The 19,752-nt window shown below is 45.2% G+C and overlaps 13 non-coding genes across 13 annotated transcripts; all 13 read right to left on the reverse strand.

Moving 5' to 3' along the window:
- Positions 1–124: 124 nt before the first annotated feature.
- trnaa-cgc (transfer RNA alanine (anticodon CGC)) lies at positions 125–197 on the reverse strand. Its single transcript has one exon. It is a non-coding gene; the product is annotated as a tRNA-Ala (tRNA).
- Positions 198–699: 502 nt separating this feature from the next.
- Positions 700–772, reverse strand: trnaa-cgc (transfer RNA alanine (anticodon CGC)). The gene has a single exon. It is a non-coding gene; the product is annotated as a tRNA-Ala (tRNA).
- Positions 773–1,274: 502 nt separating this feature from the next.
- On the reverse strand, positions 1,275–1,347 carry trnaa-cgc (transfer RNA alanine (anticodon CGC)). The gene has a single exon. It is a non-coding gene; the product is annotated as a tRNA-Ala (tRNA).
- Positions 1,348–2,082: 735 nt separating this feature from the next.
- trnaa-ugc (transfer RNA alanine (anticodon UGC)) lies at positions 2,083–2,155 on the reverse strand. Its single transcript has one exon. It is a non-coding gene; the product is annotated as a tRNA-Ala (tRNA).
- Positions 2,156–2,657: 502 nt separating this feature from the next.
- trnaa-agc (transfer RNA alanine (anticodon AGC)) lies at positions 2,658–2,730 on the reverse strand. The gene has a single exon. It is a non-coding gene; the product is annotated as a tRNA-Ala (tRNA).
- A 508-nt stretch (positions 2,731–3,238) lies between these two features.
- Positions 3,239–3,311, reverse strand: trnaa-ugc (transfer RNA alanine (anticodon UGC)). Its single transcript has one exon. It is a non-coding gene; the product is annotated as a tRNA-Ala (tRNA).
- Positions 3,312–3,586: 275 nt separating this feature from the next.
- On the reverse strand, positions 3,587–3,659 carry trnaa-cgc (transfer RNA alanine (anticodon CGC)). The gene has a single exon. It is a non-coding gene; the product is annotated as a tRNA-Ala (tRNA).
- Positions 3,660–4,161: 502 nt separating this feature from the next.
- On the reverse strand, positions 4,162–4,234 carry trnaa-cgc (transfer RNA alanine (anticodon CGC)). Its single transcript has one exon. It is a non-coding gene; the product is annotated as a tRNA-Ala (tRNA).
- A 154-nt stretch (positions 4,235–4,388) lies between these two features.
- On the reverse strand, positions 4,389–4,461 carry trnaa-agc (transfer RNA alanine (anticodon AGC)). The gene has a single exon. It is a non-coding gene; the product is annotated as a tRNA-Ala (tRNA).
- Positions 4,462–5,317: 856 nt separating this feature from the next.
- Positions 5,318–5,390, reverse strand: trnaa-cgc (transfer RNA alanine (anticodon CGC)). The gene has a single exon. It is a non-coding gene; the product is annotated as a tRNA-Ala (tRNA).
- A 1,573-nt stretch (positions 5,391–6,963) lies between these two features.
- trnaa-agc (transfer RNA alanine (anticodon AGC)) lies at positions 6,964–7,036 on the reverse strand. Its single transcript has one exon. It is a non-coding gene; the product is annotated as a tRNA-Ala (tRNA).
- A 1,443-nt stretch (positions 7,037–8,479) lies between these two features.
- Positions 8,480–8,552, reverse strand: trnaa-cgc (transfer RNA alanine (anticodon CGC)). The gene has a single exon. It is a non-coding gene; the product is annotated as a tRNA-Ala (tRNA).
- A 735-nt stretch (positions 8,553–9,287) lies between these two features.
- trnaa-ugc (transfer RNA alanine (anticodon UGC)) lies at positions 9,288–9,360 on the reverse strand. Its single transcript has one exon. It is a non-coding gene; the product is annotated as a tRNA-Ala (tRNA).
- Between the last annotated feature and the right edge of the window lie 10,392 nt (positions 9,361–19,752).

The raw sequence follows: 19,752 nt of genomic DNA on the forward strand, positions 1-19,752 counted from the left end.
TAACTGGCACTTCCCTTGCTCCTACCTGGGAGAGTTGAATCGTCCCACACTTTGGAGCTGCTTTTCCGAAACACGTGCAAAGGTTGTTGTGGAACGGAGCTCCATTTTTCAATGAAAAAGCTGTTGGAGAATGCGGGCATCGATCCCGCTGCCTCTCGCATGCGAAGCAAGCGCTCTACCACTTGAGCTAATTCCCCCATATTAAGCTCCTTGTTGAGGAACTTGTTAGCATCAGCATGCGGACCCAAATTGTATTAGGCCAATCGTGTCGTCATCCTTCATGCCAATGCGATTCTTGTAAATGTTGCTTTGGAAAGAAACTAAATCTTGCCAGTTAAACAGCATCACCTATGGAGGATGCGGGCATCGATCCCGCTACCTCTCGCATGCAAAGCGAGCGCTCTACGATTTGAGCTAATCCCCCATGTTGAGTTCCTCGTTGGGGAACTTGTGAGCGTCAGCATGAGTACAGTTTGGTTCGACTGCTTACTTGACATCAATTTGAATCTCACAGGGATTGCGAGTATCGATTCCCCTGCATATGACAGGCAAAGGAAGCGCTGCAGCATTTGAGCTAACTGGCACTTCCCTTGCTCCTACCTGGGAGAGTTGAATCGTCCCACACTTTGGAGCTGCTTTTCCGAAACACGTGCAAAGGTTGTTGTGGAACGGAGCTCCATTTTTCAATGAAAAAGCTGTTGGAGAATGCGGGCATCGATCCCGCTGCCTCTCGCATGCGAAGCAAGCGCTCTACCACTTGAGCTAATTCCCCCATATTAAGCTCCTTGTTGAGGAACTTGTTAGCATCAGCATGCGGACCCAAATTGTATTAGGCCAATCGTGTCGTCATCCTTCATGCCAATGCGATTCTTGTAAATGTTGCTTTGGAAAGAAACTAAATCTTGCCAGTTAAACAGCATCACCTATGGAGGATGCAGGCATCGATCCCGCTACCTCTCGCATGCAAAGCGAGCGCTCTACCATTTGAGCTAATCCCCCATGTTGAGTTCCTCGTTGGGGAACTTGTGAGCGTCAGCATGAGTACAGTTTGGTTCGACTGCTTACTTGACATCAATTTGAATCTCACAGGGATTGCGAGTATCGATTCCCCTGCATATGACAGGCAAAGGAAGCGCTGCAGCATTTGAGCTAACTGGCACTTCCCTTGCTCCTACCTGGGAGAGTTGAATCGTCCCACACTTTGGAGCTGCTTTTCTGAAACACGTGCAAAGGTTGTTGTGGAACGGAGCTCCATTTTTCAATGAAAAAGCTGTTGGAGAATGCGGGCATCGATCCCGCTGCCTCTCGCATGCGAAGCAAGCGCTCTACCACTTGAGCTAATTCCCCCATATTAAGCTCCTTGTTGGGGAACTTGTTAGCATCAGCATGCGGACCCAAATTGTATTAGGCCAATCGTGTCGTCATCCTTCATGCCAATGCGATTCTTGTAAATGTTGCTTTGGAAAGAAACTAAATCTTGCCAGTTAAACAGCATCACCTATGGAGGATGTGAGCATCGATCTCGCTACCGCTCGCATGCTAAGCGAGCGCTCTACCATTTGAGCTAATCCCCCACCTTACATGTGTGTACTTTCCTTGGAAGAGTTAAAAACTGCTCAGTCTTGAGTCACAATCGACAATCTGGCTCGACTGCAATTTGAATCGCACAGGGATTGCGAGTATCGATTCCCCTGCATATGACAGGCAAAGGAAGCGCTGCAGCATTTGAGCTAACTGGCACTTCCCTTGCTCTTACCTGGGAGAGTTGAATCGTCCCACACTTTGGAGCTGCTTTTCCGAAACACGTGCAAAGGTTGTTGTGGAACGGAGCTCCATTTTTCAATGAAAAAGCTGTTAGAGAATGCGGGCATCGATCCCGCTGCCTCTCGCATGCGAAGCAAGCGCTCTACCGCTTGAGCTAATTCCCCCATATTAAGCTCCTTGTTGGGGAACTTGTTAGCATCAGCATGCGGACCCAAATTGTATTAGGCCAATCGTGTCGTCATCCTTCATGCCAATGCGATTCTTGTAAATGTTGCTTTGGAAAGAAACTAAATCTTGCCAGTTAAACAGCATCACCTATGGAGGATGCGGGCATCGATCCCGCTACCTCTCGCATGCAAAGCGAGCGCTCTACCATTTGAGCTAATCCCCCATGTTGAGTTCCTCGTTGGGGAACTTGTGAGCGTCAGCATGAGTACAGTTTGGTTCGACTGCTTACTTGACATCAATTTGAATCTCACAGGGATTGCGAGTATCGATTCCCCTGCATATGACAGGCAAAGGAAGCGCTGCAGCATTTGAGCTAACTGGCACTTCCCTTGCTCCTACCTGGGAGAGTTGAATCGTCCCACACTTTGGAGCTGCTTTTCTGAAACACGTGCAAAGGTTGTTGTGGAACGGAGCTCCATTTTTCAATGAAAAAGCTGTTGGAGAATGCGGGCATCGATCCCGCTGCCTCTCGCATGCGAAGCAAGCGCTCTACCACTTGAGCTTATTCCCCCATATTAAGCTCCTTGTTGGGGAACTTGTTAGCATCAGCATGCGGACCCAAATTGTATTAGGCCAATCGTGTCGTCATCCTTCATGCCAATGCGATTCTTGTAAATGTTGCTTTGGAAAGAAACTAAATCTTGCCAGTTAAACAGCATCACCTATGGAGGATGCGGGCATCGATCCCGCTACCTCTCGCATGCTAAGCGAGCACTCTACCATTTGAGCTAATCCCCCACCTTACATGTGTGTACTTTCCTTGGAAGAGTTAAAAACTGCTCAGTCTTGAGTCACAATCGACAATCTGGCTCGACTGCAATTTGAATCTCACAGGGATTGCGAGTATCGATTCCCCTGCATATGACAGGCAAAGGAAGCGCTGCAGCATTTGAGCTAACTGGCACTTCCCTTGCTCCTACCTGGGAGAGTTGAATCGTCCCACACTTTGGAGCTGCTTTTCCGAAACACGTGCAAAGGTTGTTGTGGAACGGAGCTCCATTTTTCAATGAAAAAGCTGTTAGAGAATGCGGGCATCGATCCCGCTGCCTCTCGCATGCGAAGCAAGCGCTCTACCGCTTGAGCTAATTCCCCCATATTAAGCTCCTTGTTGGGGAACTTGTTAGCATCAGCATGCGGACCCAAATTGTATTAGGCCAATCGTGTCGTCATCCTTCATGCCAATGCGATTCTTGTAAATGTTGCTTTGGAAAGAAACTAAATCTTGCCAGTTAAACAGCATCACCTATGGAGGATGCGGGCATCGATCCCGCTACCTCTCGCATGCAAAGCGAGCGCTCTACCATTTGAGCTAATCCCCCATGTTGAGTTCCTCGTTGGGGAACTTGTGAGCGTCAGCATGAGTACAGTTTGGTTCGACTGCTTACTTGACATCAATTTGAATCTCACAGGGATTGCGAGTATCGATTCCCCTGCATATGACAGGCAAAGGAAGCGCTGCAGCATTTGAGCTAACTGGCACTTCCCTTGCTCCTACCTGGGAGAGTTGAATCGTCCCACACTTTGGAGCTGCTTTTCTGAAACACGTGCAAAGGTTGTTGTGGAACGGAGCTCCATTTTTCAATGAAAATGCTGTTGGAGAATGCGGGCATCGATCCCGCTGCCTCTCGCATGCGAAGCAAGCGCTCTACCACTTGAGCTAATTCCCCCATATTAAGCTCCTTGTTGGGGAACTTGTTAGCATCAGCATGCGGACCCAAATTGTATTAGGCCAATCGTGTCGTCATCCTTCATGCCAATGCGATTCTTGTAAATGTTGCTTTGGAAAGAAACTAAATCTTGCCAGTTAAACAGCATCACCTATGGAGGATGTGAGCATCGATCTCGCTACCGCTCGCATGCTAAGCGAGCGCTCTACCATTTGAGCTAATCCCCCATGGTGAGTTCCTCGTTGGGGAACTTGTGAGCGTCAGCATGAGTACAGTTTGGTTCGACTGCTTACTTGACATCAATTTGAATCTCACAGGGATTGCGAGTATCGATTCCCCTGCATATGACAGGCAAAGGAAGCGCTGCAGCATTTGAGCTAACTGGCACTTCCCTTGCTCCTACCTGGGAGAGTTGAATCGTCCCACACTTTGGAGCTGCTTTTCTGAAACACGTGCAAAGGTTGTTGTGGAACGGAGCTCCATTTTTCAATGAAAAAGCTGTTGGAGAATGCGGGCATCGATCCCGCTGCCTCTCGCATGCGAAGCAAGCGCTCTACCACTTGAGCTAATTCCCCCATATTAAGCTCCTTGTTGGGGAACTTGTTAGCATCAGCATGCGGACCCAAATTGTATTAGGCCAATCGTGTCGTCATCCTTCATGCCAATGCGATTCTTGTAAATGTTGCTTTGGAAAGAAACTAAATCTTGCCAGTTAAACAGCATCACCTATGGAGGATGCGGGCATCGATCCCGCTACCTCTCGCATGCTAAGCGAGCACTCTACCATTTGAGCTAATCCCCCACCTTACATGTGTGTACTTTCCTTGGAAGAGTTAAAAACTGCTCAGTCTTGAGTCACAATCGACAATCTGGCTCGACTGCAATTTGAATCTCACAGGGATTGCGAGTATCGATTCCCCTGCATATGACAGGCAAAGGAAGCGCTGCAGCATTTGAGCTAACTGGCACTTCCCTTGCTCCTACCTGGGAGAGTTGAATCGTCCCACACTTTGGAGCTGCTTTTCCGAAACACGTGCAAAGGTTGTTGTGGAACGGAGCTCCATTTTTCAATGAAAAAGCTGTTGGAGAATGCGGGCATCGATCCCGCTGCCTCTCGCATGCGAAGCAAACGCTCTACCACTTGAGCTAATTCCCCCATATTAAGCTCCTTGTTGGGGAACTTGTTAGCATCAGCATGCGGACCCAAATTGTATTAGGCCAATCGTGTCGTCATCCTTCATGCCAATGCGATTCTTGTAAATGTTGCTTTGGAAAGAAACTAAATCTTGCCAGTTAAACAGCATCACCTATGGAGGATGCGGGCATCGATCCCTCTACCTCTCGCATGCAAAGCGAGCGCTCTACCATTTGAGCTAATCCCCCATGTTGAGTTCCTCGTTGGGGAACTTGTGAGCGTCAGCATGAGTACAGTTTGGTTCGACTGCTTACTTGACATCAATTTAAATCTCACAGGGATTGCGAGTATCGATTCCCCTGCATATGACAGGCAAAGGAAGCGCTGCAGCATTTGAGCTAACTGGCACTTCCCTTGCTCCTACCTGGGAGAGTTGAATCGTCCCACACTTTGGAGCTGCTTTTCCGAAACACGTGCAAAGGTTGTTGTGGAACGGAGCTCCATTTTTCAATGAAAAAGCTGTTGGAGAATGCGGGCATCGATCCCGCTGCCTCTCGCATGCGAAGCAAGCGCTCTACCACTTGAGCTAATTCCCCCATATTAAGCTCCTTGTTGAGGAACTTGTTAGCATCAGCATGCGGACCCAAATTGTATTAGGCCAATCGTGTCGTCATCCTTCATGCCAATGCGATTCTTGTAAATGTTGCTTTGGAAAGAAACTAAATCTTGCCAGTTAACCTTTTCATGTTCCTGTTAAATTTGCCTGAAAACGCCTAAACAGCATACCCAAAGTAAATTGGAAGCTGTTCTTGAACCATTTGGAGTACATGCATGTAAATGATCTCTTTTGAAAGCTGACACTCTGAAGTTATGTCCCCTGTTGTCAGGACCCCTGTCAGTCCTTCTAGTGTTGAGTAATAGAAGCTTGAACACAAGGAAAGTGAAAATTTCTATTTCCGCCTAGATTTTGTTTTGAAAACAGAGGCCTGAAGAGGCCTAGAGGTGGTAGGTATTATCTGGAAGACTAAATTGGACCACAGGTTGAAGCCTTACCCAATTCAAATCAAAAGTCAAACATAATACCACAATATATTCATATTTGACACATGTTTTTATAAGAGTACATCCAGGAATTTTCTAAAAGGGTCTTTTGGAGACTCCAAAATGACCCTTTGTAACCAAGGTCAAGGTCAAATAAAAAGGTATTATTTTTCATAATTGTTATCTCTGGCCCATCTCTGGTACTTAGAAATATCATATATAATAGCTAAATCCCTAATTAGTAATACTGAAACACAAAAACTGAAGCATGAACACATTGGAGTGCTTTATCTGATTCCAAGGATTGGCGCACAAAGAACACTGATTCTGTCAACCATATTGCGCAATCGACTGTTATTTTGAAGGCTCCACAGACGCATACAAATGAGGTATTGGCATTTTCAGCTAGCTGTCAGCTACAAGGCTAACGAGCTAATTTCAGAGCCAGTCGAAGCCAGTTCGAGAAATTTGTTTAGAACGAGTGTGGGGGGGGGGGGGGGCGGGGGGGGGCAGGACGCACAGACCTAGTTGGCTTTAGAGGGCTGTCAACGGGGCATGGAAGCTCCTATTGGGTCGAACAAGGTGTCAATCAAAAGGGGAGGGTTCAACGGACATTTTGAGACCTTCATTTTGTAAATACTCCGTTGATAAATCGGAGAAAATAACACTTTTATGTGAACAAGTTGTTTCTTCCTTCGGCTAACTTGCATAATGAAACAAAGGATAATGGCTATTCATGAACGTAAAACATTGTATTTGGACGAATTACTTTACATGGTTAGATACTTTGAACCCTTGGGACTTACGCAGATCAAGTTTTGATGGCATGATTTGCACACCTGGACCTATTTGAACAACTTAGGGTGAGTACAACTTTTTTCTTTGGCATTGTTGAAGGAATGTTCACCGGAAAAAGACGTTGACTTTGCTTGCTATTGCGACTTGATCTTGAATTGGTTTATTTCAATGGAAGCACAAGAATCGTAGCTTTCCAACGATGTATAACATGTGTAGCGTCTAAAAAATATATTTTTTAGAATTTAGTGCGTCGTAACTGAGGAAGGGGGAGGCAGCATTTTTGTCTCGCGGGCGAAACAGGAGCGTAAACAGGTTAAACAGCATCACCTATGGAGGATGCGGGCATCGATCCCGCTACCTCTCGCATGCTAAGCGAGCACTCTACCATTTGAGCTAATCCCCCACCTTACATGTGTGTACTTTCCTTGGAAGAGTTAAAAACTGCTCAGTCTTGAGTCACAATCGACAATCTGGCTCGACTGCAATTTGAATCGCACAGGGATTGCGAGTACCGATTCCCCTGCATATGACAGGCAAAGGAAGCGCTGCAGCATTTGAGCTAACTGGCACTTCCCTTGCTCCTACCTGGGAGAGTTGAATCGTCCCACACTTTGGAGCTGCTTTTCTGAAACACGTGCAAAGGTTGTTGTGGAACGGAGCTCCATTTTTCAATGAAAAAGCTGTTGGAGAATGCGGGCATCGATCCCGCTGCCTCTCGCATGCGAAGCAAGCGCTCTATCACTTGAGCTAATTCCCCCATATTAAGCTCCTTGTTGGGGAACTTGTTAGCATCAGCATGCGGACCCAAATTGTATTAGGCCAATCGTGTCGTCATCCTTCATGCCAATGCGATTCTTGTAAATGTTGCTTTGGAAAGAAACTAAATCTTGCCAGTTAAACAGCATCACCTATGGAGGATGCAGGCATCGATCCCGCTACCTCTCGCATGCTAAGCGAGCACTCTACCATTTGAGCTAATCCCCCACCTTACATGTGTGTACTTTCCTTGGAAGAGTTAAAAACTGCTCAGTCTTGAGTCACAATCGACAATCTGGCTCGACTGCAATTTGAATCTCACAGGGATTGCGAGTATCGATTCCCCTGCATATGACAGGCAAAGGAAGCGCTGCAGCATTTGAGCTAACTGGCACTTCCCTTGCTCCTACCTGGGAGAGTTGAATCGTCCCACACTTTGGAGCTGCTTTTCCGAAACACGTGCAAAGGTTGTTGTGGAACGGAGCTCCATTTTTCAATGAAAAAGCTGTTGGAGAATGCGGGCATCGATCCCGCTGCCTCTCGCATGCGAAGCAAGCGCTCTATCACTTGAGCTAATTCCCCCATATTAAGCTCCTTGTTGGGGAACTTGTTAGCATCAGCATGCGGACCCAAATTGTATTAGGCCAATCGTGTCGTCATCCTTCATGCCAATGCGATTCTTGTAAATGTTGCTTTGGAAAGAAACTAAATCTTGCCAGTTAAACAGCATCACCTATGGAGGATGCAGGCATCGATCCCGCTACCTCTCGCATGCTAAGCGAGCACTCTACCATTTGAGCTAATCCCCCACCTTACATGTGTGTACTTTCCTTGGAAGAGTTAAAAACTGCTCAGTCTTGAGTCACAATCGACAATCTGGCTCGACTGCAATTTGAATCTCACAGGGATTGCGAGTATCGATTCCCCTGCATATGACAGGCAAAGGAAGCGCTGCAGCATTTGAGCTAACTGGCACTTCCCTTGCTCCTACCTGGGAGAGTTGAATCGTCCCACACTTTGGAGCTGCTTTTCCGAAACACGTGCAAAGGTTGTTGTGGAACGGAGCTCCATTTTTCAATGAAAAAGCTGTTGGAGAATGCGGGCATCGATCCCGCTGCCTCTCGCATGCGAAGCAAGCGCTCTACCACTTGAGCTAATTCCCCCATATTAAGCTCCTTGTTGAGGAACTTGTTAGCATCAGCATGCGGACCCAAATTGTATTAGGCCAATCGTGTCGTCATCCTTCATGCCAATGCGATTCTTGTAAATGTTGCTTTGGAAAGAAACTAAATTTTGCCAGTTAAACAGCATCACCTATGGAGGATGCGGGCATTGATCCTGCTACCTCTCGCATGCTAAGCGAGCACTCTACCATTTGAGCTAATCCCCCACCTTACATGTGTGTACTTTCCTTGGAAGAGTTAAAAACTGCTCAGTCTTGAGTCACAATCGACAATCTGGCTCGACTGCAATTTGAATCGCACAGGGATTGCGAGTACCGATTCCCCTGCATATGACAGGCAAAGGAAGCGCTGCAGCATTTGAGCTAACTGGCACTTCCCTTGCTCCTACCTGGGAGAGTTGAATCGTCCCACACTTTGGAGCTGCTTTTCCGAAACAAGTGCAAAGGTTGTTGTGGAACGGAGCTCCATTTTTCAATGAAAAAGCTGTTAGAGAATGCGGGCATCGATCCCGCTGCCTCTCGCATGCGAAGCAAGCGCTCTACCGCTTGAGCTAATTCCCCCATATTAAGCTCCTTGTTGGGGAACTTGTTAGCATCAGCATGCGGACCCAAATTGTATTAGGCCAATCGTGTCGTCATCCTTCATGCCAATGCGATTCTTGTAAATGTTGCTTTGGAAAGAAACTAAATCTTGCCAGTTAAACAGCATCACCTATGGAGGATGCGGGCATCGATCCCGCTACCTCTCGCATGCAAAGCGAGCGCTCTACCATTTGAGCTAATCCCCCATGTTGAGTTCCTCGTTGGGGAACTTGTGAGCGTCAGCATGAGTACAGTTTGGTTCGACTGCTTACTTGACATCAATTTGAATCTCACAGGGATTGCGAGTATCGATTCCCCTGCATATGACAGGCAAAGGAAGCGCTGCAGCATTTGAGCTAACTGGCACTTCCCTTGCTCCTACCTGGGAGAGTTGAATCGTCCCACACTTTGGAGCTGCTTTTCTGAAACACGTGATGAAGAAAGTGTTTTGTCCGTCTCTTCATAAACGGAGTGACTAAGTTCAGTTGAGTTCTGGATTTTAATAAGTATTATCAATCTGCAGATTGGGAGAGAAAACCAGACCTCTGACAATAAATGACCACACAACACCAGGCTTAGGTCTCAATCATGTCTCTCTCCGCTCTGAAAGCCGGAGGACCATCTTTTATAGGGCACAGGAATGTAAACATAGATAGTGACAGTCAGGCAGTAATGACGTTACATTAGTCTCAGAGGAAGAGATTCACAGCTCCCAACACATGACCACTCAGACTAGAGAGATCATAGTTGGCGCTCTCCTTGTAGTCATGACCAAGGACGTTTACCCAGTACTTTCTCCTGATCACGAACATCTATTAACCCTGACACATAGACACCATCTACTCTTATTAATAGCAAGCTTACATGAGAACATACTAACTAGTATCCAATGACTAGTTATATTGATTAGTGAATAATGTAAGCACACCGGAAATCGCAATTTCTTCCACAGTCCCCCCCTTTTGACGTTTAACGTCAACACAACAACCATTCATCAACTGTTTATCTGGGGCCTGCTGTAGTGCCTTACATTTCACAAGTTTCATACCATTTAAAAACCTTAACAATCAAACAATACAGTATCTGTAACTACTCAGCACAGCATACATGATTATAGGATTTGAAGAAATATTAGGTAGTACCCAATCACAGGTGAAAAGGTACAAAGTCATTGAAGTGAATAGCTTTTTGCTTAGTTTATCAATAGTTCTAGAAACATAGGCATATTTCTCTGCTGGACATACCCACTGGTCATGCTCTCGTGAGCTCAACACATCAGGGTATAGGTCAAACACTGTTCATTAAATTCAGAGTATTTCAAACAGTATAAAAAGTAATAAAGTAACCATCTTTAATTATTGTTAACTGATCTGTGGTCAAGGACAGATCTATTCACATTGCATACAGCATTGTATATCAGTTGGAAAATAGAAGGAGGCAAATGGCCATCTTTATTACATTGGCAAAATAGTCACTTGGTACTTGAGATTACATATCAGACATTTCAGTCATTCCCAGGGCAATAAAGTTATCATCAGTCTTGCTTGCTTTTGTCTGTGGCTTGATTTGGGCTACCATAATCTTACTGGCAGCCTTACGAAAACCTACTGCACAGCACTGTACACAGCAGGCAGTACACATCTTCCAAGCGCAAACCACAATCAGCACAACAACGATTAACATGCCCAATCCAGTGATTCCTATTTGAATGATAGTCGAAAAAGAAACCCCGAACAGAGGAGGTCAGTCAGCACAATTCCTAGCTTCAGGTTCCCCCAAAGCTGACATTATGTTTTAATGTAAGCAGCCATACTTGTGATATTAGCAGATTCATCGTGGATAAAAGTACAACAGTCATGACTTATCACAGCACAGCTACCTCCCTGAGCTGACAACAGATAATCCAGTGCCATACGGTTCTGGAGCACTACCTGCCTCATGGCCTTCATCTCAGACGCAACTGCAGTTAAGGCGTCGGCTGTCTCATTACCAATGGACTCCAACCCTACTGCTAAGCTCCTAATATCTCTAAAGGCAGTGATAACACCATACACAGGGAGAATGGCAACTGAAAACGTGAAAAGTGACTGAGTACTATTGAATCCACGTGATGTGATCCCAGCTTCTTAGCATCTGCATTAATAATACTTCTCTTGTGGCGGTGCCACCAATGTTTGGGAAAGGGGTGCAGGGGCAACCCATCTACAGGTCTGAGGGCTCCTACAATAAACCCAAGGTAACACGTTCCTGACCAGACGGCCGGCAGGAAATAATAAGCACTCTTAACACATACCCACATGGTGCCATTGTTAGCTGCACGACGAGACCAAAATGGTGATGCCCTTATACTTACAGGTCCATCTGCAACAGGCAAATCATGCAACAGGCTGTTAGCATACATACCACAGTGTGGTTACATGTATTTTTACCAAATACCTTCCCATAATTATTTAAACATTTAATCAACCATATACTACATCTTCTGTAGTATGCTAAAAGTGTAGGAATAGCATAGTCAGCAACATCAGGAATTTATGTCACCCGCCCAAATGGTATACAGGACAAGTAACATTGAACTCAGATACAATTGAACTTACAAATCATCCAGTAGAGTGTGAGCATACATAGAAACCGTATCCTTGCATGTATTTTTTTTCACTCTCACTGTACCACTATGCCATACACAAAACAATGCAGGTGGGGCATATTCAAGAGATGACTGACTTGTTCGACAGAACAGTCACATTTGTTACATCCAACCCTACACAAGGCCACTTCTTGACCTTACACATATCAGCCATTGACAGAGGGACAGATATCCCTGGATAACCTCCAGAATGCTTGGGACTCTAACCACAAACCCTGCAAGGTCTGTCCCCTCTAATGCTGCGTCCAGTCATTTTTTCCCGTCCACGGAAAGGTGTTGTTGCACAGATTGTTCTTCATGTGTGCTTTATGATGAATCTCAATGTTCACATCAGTATAATTGGGAGCGTGCAATAGTGACTCTCGGTGTGGCTCATGTATGCGATGTCTGTGGACTTGTGCGTCCAGTATCAGTATATGTCTGTCAGGTGTGTGCGTCAGTATGTCTGGATCTCATCTCTCATCGTAGCTCCGGCAGCGGCCTCGGTTTCCTTGAAACAACCGAGGGCCTCCACCACAGTATCCTCTCGTCCCCATTCTGGGTGCTGTCATCTGCTTCATGTAGAGGCCGGAGGAAGACTGAAAGTGTCTTCCCCTCTCCAGGCTCCTCTCTCTGGTTTCCCGTCTGGGTGCTGTCATCTGCTTCATGAATCACACATGGGGGAGAGAGGCATGGTAGCAACAGCAGCCCCTCTCTGGCTTTCTCCTCATGTGACTCACCTTTCGACGTCTTCAACACCTCCGGGTGGGTGCTCTTTGGGACCTCCTTCTCAGCGCCCCTGGATTGGAGTGCTGGTTGGCGGGATCCTGGTTTTGGCTCAAATCGGTCAGCTGGACTGGAGCCTGCTCCCGGATCAGCCGCTGCAAACGGGTCTCCACCCCCCTTGGTGTACTCCTGGAGGAGTAACCCAGTGGGGATGAGACAAATGACAAGTTGGAGAAGGCACCATTTGGAGGTGCACCTGCTCCTCCACCGGCCCCTGGCTCTCCGTTGGGACCCTCCACCGTGTTGTTCGGTGGAGGGGCCATTTTGCACTCCGTTGCATGAATCCATGTCGGACGACCTTCCACTTTTACAGCTGTGTGAGTCACCAAGAGAAAACCAGGTATGGACCGGTCCATCTTGGTGAGAGGGCAGTCCTCCGTTTGTGCACTTTCACATAGTCTCCCGGTTGATAGGGATGACATGGCTCCCCAGCAGGCAGCTTTCACCTGTGAATGCACAACCCTGGTTGCTCTAGTTAGGGCAAAACAAAAGTTTAACATTGTATCATCCATCTGGTGGATATCCATCTGTTTCAATGATAGTGGGGGAGAGACAGGCAATTTAATTGGTCTCCCTAAAACTATCTTGTGTGGGGAAAGTCCATTCCTCCTCTGGGCTCATGGCCATATGAGCTAGTGGGAGTGCATCAGGCCATTTTAGGCCAGTCTCTTCACATATCTTGGCTAGTTTGTTTTTCAAAGTTCCATTTTGCCTCTCCACTGCCCCTGCAGACTGTGGGTGGTAGGGACAGTGAAAATGCTGGTTGATCTGGAGCGCTTTACAAAGTTCCTGAACAATTTGACCCGTGAAATGTGAACCTCTATCACTGGACAGTCTTGTGAGGATCCCATATCTACAGATCACATCTCTAATAATAAGAATCTTGGCTATCGTGGTAGAATCAACTTTCCGACATGGGTAGGCTTCTACCCATTTCGAGATCATGTCAACAATTACAAGTACATACTCAAAATTACAACACTTGTTGTTGTACAACATTTTGTAAATTAATAAAAGGACCACTTGGTGGTGGGTGGGCTCTTCTCTTTGGTCCCTTTTCGGGATTATGCTGCTGGTAAATATGACACTGAGCACAATGTTGCTAAGTCTTTGTGGAAAAAAACAGGTGCAAACCAATCTGTATTTACTATTGAGACCATACCCCCCTTGCTCGTATGGGCACATCCGTGCGCCATGCGAGCCAACCAAGGGAACAATGCACATGGAATCTTTCGCACAGCCAACAGATAACCAATCATCCCTCTCAGTGTTATCAGCAGCGGCTCAAAGGTCCGCCACAACATGAAGAGTGCGTGTTTCCGGTTGCTGAGACACAAACAAATAGAGACCTGGGACCTGGGACCTGGGACACATCAGAGGAGTTGGCCGCAGCCTTTGCTGCTAAATCAGCTCTAGCATTTCCTCTTGAAACATCATCTGTATTGTTAGTATGAGCCTCACACTTAGTAACAATAGCTACCTTTCTCTGTAGTAGTATTGCAGACAACAAATTATCAATCATCTTTCCATTCTTGATTGCTCCACCTGAGGAGTTAATGAAACCTCTTTCTCGCCATATGGCACCAAAATCGTAAGTAACTCCAAATCCATACCTTGAGTCAGTGTGAATATTTACGACCTTGCCTTCTGACAAACAACATGCCCTTGTCAAAGCAAAACTCTGCCTGCTGTGCAGTGCATTGTGGAGACAGTTTACCAGATTTGAATGTCTCACTGTCCGTGCAGACCGCATATCCGGAGTTTAGAGAGCCATCCCATTCTCGGGACAAAGATCCATCTACGTACAACACAAGTTCAGCATTATCCATAGGTTTGTCAAACATATCAGGTCTGGGTGTTAGCACTTTATCGACAACCATCTCACAGTCATGTGGTTCACCATCATCAGGGGTGGGCAACAATGAAGCTGGATTCAATGGGGAGCATCTATGGATTGTAATGTTACTTTGAGTCAACAATTACAGTTCATACTTTGTAGCTCTAGTGGCTGACAGGTGTTGAGTTTTTGGTGCGTAACAGAAAAGCACTTACTGCATGAGGAACCATCACTGCCAAGGGCGACCCCAGCACTATATCTGAAGTTGCTTACACACATGTTGCCGCAGCACAGACTGCTCGTAAGCACGGGGGGAAACCTGCTGCCACAGTATCTAAAGAAGAACTCACATAGGCAATAGGCCTCTTAAGATTACCATACTGCTGGGTCAGTACACCCTGGTGTAGTCTGGCAGACCGAGAGCTGGCGCCTGGGCCCAGGCCTGCTTGAGAGATACAAATGATTTATCAGCTTCAGTTTTCCACAACAAATGAGTATCAGTCTCCTTCCTTAAGTCAAGGATCGGTCTAGCCAACACAGCATAATCAAGGATCTACTAACGACAATACCCGGCTGAACCTAGAAAAAGACTTGAGTTGTTTTGGTGTTCTAGGCTTCGGTATCCATCGGATGGCCTCCACTCTATCAGGCGTCAATAGATGCTCTGTACCTTTGAGTGTATGGCCCAGATACTTGACCTCCTAAGACCATAACTGCAGTTTTGCCTTTGAGGCCCTGTGGCCCTTCTCAGCCAGTGCCTGTAGCACAGCAATAGTGTCCTGTTGGCAGGAGGCAAGATTCTTAGAACATATCAAAAAGGTCATTAATATACTGCACCAGAGTAGAGCCGGCTGCTAAGGTGACATCCTGGAGGTCCTCTCGTAATGCTTGACTAAACAACGTAGGTGATTCGGTGTACCCCTGTGGTAGAACTGAAATGTATAGTGGACCTGGCGAAACGTGAATGCAAACAGATACTGGCTCTCTTCTGCAATGGTAACAGAAAAGAAAGCAAACAATAGTCATTCACAGAGCTAGAAAGTAACAGGGTTACTTGCTAAGTATCGTAACAGGGTTAGGCACAACAGGATGTATAACACAGGCATTACCTGCTTATAAACCCATAATAAACTTCCAAGTATTTTATTAGCATTAAAGGATCAAATTGACCTAAAGTCTACCTATGACTCCTTGTTTCAACAAAGCATTAATAACTGGGACAATACCTTTCCCTACTTCTCTATTACTAGCATACTGAGGTACGGTTCTCAAGAGTCGTACTACAAACAATGATAACAACTGGGGTAGCATTCTTAATGCGCCCAATATGATAAGCGTGTGTGGACCACAGTAGCTCAGGCCCAGCTTCTAGCAAGGCCATATCTGCGGTCGCTAAAATCTCTGCATTCCACTGATGGGGGATGTGTATGGGATTGCTAGGCCAAGTGTTCTTTATCCTAAGGAATAGATAAGAAAAAGTCAGTAGTGCATTTCATTTCGGTTCAGTTTGCACAACAAATTCCTTTCAAACAGATTTACTTGACACCCCATAGTTGAAAGAAATACATCTTCATTCAAAGATCCATCTATCCACCCATAACAGCTAACTGACAGTTGTGTCCACAGGAACCCCAGAAACTACCACTACCATCTCATTGATTTCGGGTACTGTCTACAGTTGCACTGGCTGACCTAGTAGCTCTGTGACTTACTTGAAAAAGAGAAGCTCTCTGCCTCCCCTATTCTTGATTATTCTTATTTTGATTGTGGCTGTTTACTGTCTGAGTGTCCTTGAGCAGGCCACAGCAAGCTCTTCGTTCTGAAGAAAACGGGAGGGGTTGAGTGCAGTAGTATGGAGTATGTGACTGAAGGGTACTGACTATTTTCTGTATACTGTGCCTGGACCATCACCTGCCCTGTGGCATATCTGTCTACAGAGTATGCACATATCTCTGTCTATCTCTAACTCCCCTTGCTGCCTGCTCCTGGCTCTCCTTTTTCCTTTAAACATATTATTTTCTCTCCGTAAGACATTCATTTGCAATGTCATTAATTTCTCAACTTTCTTTCCTGCATTCTCCTGCATCAATGTACAATTATGTTTGACAAAATCCATAATTATAGCAAGTTTTGTTCTCCCAATGTAGAACCTGTTTCTTAACTTCTACCTGGAGTTCAGGAAGCAATCCACATATGAACACGTGACAACATGGAATGGGGATGCAGCTGCTGTGAAACCAGAATGTTTTTTTTGTTTGTTTTTTCAACAAAAAAAAATCCTAGTAAGTCTTTCCAGATCATCTGTAGGATCCTCATCTTTTCTGTTTGCGATCATACACTTTGCTCCAGTCAAGCAACACCCCTCCAGTATTACTGCCATTAAACACCATCAGAAACCTATGCTTTAAGTTTTCTCAACATACCGGTCTGGAGTTCACCCTCTAAGCCTTGATTCAAATCAATAAAAGTAGGTATGTTGGCATTGATAGCTATATTTGCAAATCTCTTAGAAATGTTGCTGAGTCCTCTCATGTCAGGAAATCCCTTTCCTAGCTCCCTCAGCTCAGTCACTGACCATGGGCGATAAAGGTACATAGGCTGTCATACATCAGGACCTGGATATGCACACATAGGGTTCATTGATACCTGGGGGTTCAACTGACAGGCCTTCCTGGTTAACCTCACCCATCATGTTTTGCTGTGATATAAACCTTCTCTTGTAGGTTCTGTTCTGGCTGCACCTGACCCGCTGCTTCCCCTAATAATGCATTTTCCCTGTCTCTGGCTCTCCTCTGCATAGCCACAGCTATAGCAACAACATCATCTTCATTGTAGGTAAATAGGCTACAAATCTTTGGTAGACTCTCTTGTTTCCCTTGAGAATTAGCGCTACCTTCAGCCTGTTTCACAACTACTGACTTCTCACAATTAGTTTTGGCACTGTTAGTCTGTTCAAGCAACTTCATGTTAACATGTTCGAGCAATGTCTTGAGTTCCCTCACTTTATGACTTTGTTCAGTCTGATCATCTTTTCTCTGTCTCAAGACGCTCCGGGTCATTTCCTTCTTCTCTATCAGAATCCGTTTTAGCTTGATGTGATTGTATTTTCTCAAGATAGACAATGCCACGTCGTCTCGTAGCTTCAGTTAACCATATCATAAACATTGGCCAGCTGACAAATTGTTTACACGTCCGACTTGTTTCCTTGTCTTTCAAAACCGCTTTTAAACTCTCCTATATATATATATTTTTTTTTTACATCAAACGTTCACTCCAGCGGAAAACAATGTCTCGGTCATGATTAATCCACGCATGCCATCTCTCAATGCTTGACACTGCTTGAATTCCATGTAAATCAAATCATATATCGGGCTGGACTAACAACGTCTCTATCGCTCCTGTACTGGAAGCTAGATTACCCATACTGAATTACAAAGTATCTGTAACAAATCTCATAACGGTAGGCTCTTATGATTTACTGCAGCAAGAATCACACAGCACTTTAGAATATAGTCACAAAATCACATGGCACTATAAAACAGTCGCACAATCTCATAGCACTGTAAAACGGTCACAATATTGAAGAATAAAAGAACTACAATATCATGTGGTAGTGAACTACAAATATGGCCTTTTTCAAGCCAAACTATCCTCGCCCTCCGGGCGCTCAATCATGGGACGCGCATACAAAAAAAACCTCAACTTGGGAACGCGCCTACAATAATTTCCACAACTCCGTTACGTCATGAGTAACAAAATAACCACAATTCGTGCTTAAGAGAGACGAGCTGATCAATAAACTGCCAGTCTATCTTTCCCTCAGTATTTGATTGTGTCCCTCGCTGATAATTAAATGCCAAGCTTGTCAGTTAAAAGCCTAACTGCCCCTTTACACTGTCAAAGTATCCCTAACTTGTTTAAAACCACTTTACCCTTAAAAGTTGGTCTCTCGCATAAAGCCTGTGACCCTGATACATTATGACTGCCCACCTACTGTGCTTGGTCTTAAGAAAAGCCCAAAACAAAACTTAATACAGTTACAATTCAAACCAAAATAAAAGTCCCACTAAGATCTCTGTTCAAAAGAGAAAAGCCCAACACAAAACTTAATACAGTTACAATTCAACTTAATACAATTCAAACCAACATAAGATGTCTGTTCAACTAAAGTTTTCAGCTGTAAACGTGCATTTTAAAAGAAACACATACCTTTCCTTGTTTGGTTCACCCCTGGTCTGCATCTGTAAAACCATACTCTCTGTTATCAGATCCTTTTCCCCAGATCAAGAGTATGGGACGTATTCTCTTAACAGATCCTTTGCCTCAGATCAAGAACACAGATTGTTTTACATACTTTTTCAATACTTCACACGACCAGAGTTCTTGTACGCTATCAGAGTTTGCCAACTCTGACCAAGACAAAGTAAAAATAGCAAGTCAATTAATGACCCAAATTTACTAAACCAAAACTCTAATATTATCTTCCTCCTGTTGAGGCCTAGCAGACTCTGGTCTGCTAAGACCAGGCTCCCAACTGAACGTCACAATAAAAGGTTCTTAAATTGTTTACGTTACCAGCATCGCAGAGGGACAGCAGGCGCACCAAGCATAAAGCAGTCCGTGAATGGGGTTTTGGAAAAGGATCCCCTTACCATTTAGTTTTGTGCACCACGGGTTATGCTTTATACTGGTGCTGCCGTGGGTCTCTCCTGGATCTGGTTCTGCAATCCTGCTGCTCGACAACGCCAATTGATGAAGAAAGTGTTTTGTCCGTCTCTTCATAAACGGAGTGACTAAGTTCAGTTGAGTTCTGGATTTTAATAAGTATTATCAATCTGCAGATTGGGAGAGAAAACCAGACCTCTGACAATAAATGACCACACAACACCAGGCTTAGGTCTCAATCATGTCTCTCTCCGCTCTGAAAGCCGGAGGACCATCTTTTATAGGGCACAGGAATGTAAACATAGATAGTGACAGTCAGGCAGTAATGACGTTACATTAGTCTCAGAGGAAGAGATTCACAGCTCCCAACACATGACCACTCAGACTAGAGAGATCATAGTTGGCGCTCTCCTTGTAGTCATGACCAAGGACGTTTACCCAGTACTTTCTCCTGATCACGAACATCTATTAACCCTGACACATAGACACCATCTACTCTTATTAATAGCAAGCTTACATGAGAACATACTAACTAGTATCCAATTACTAGTTATATTGATTAGTGAATAATGTAAGCACACCGGAAATCGCAATTTCTTCCACACACGTGCAAAGGTTGTTGTGGAACGGAGCTCCATTTTTCAATGAAAAAGCTGTTGGAGAATGCGGGCATCGATCCCGCTG

Source organism: Osmerus eperlanus, chromosome 21, assembly GCF_963692335.1.
Source record: "Osmerus eperlanus chromosome 21, fOsmEpe2.1, whole genome shotgun sequence".
Taxonomy (NCBI): domain Eukaryota; kingdom Metazoa; phylum Chordata; class Actinopteri; order Osmeriformes; family Osmeridae; genus Osmerus; species Osmerus eperlanus.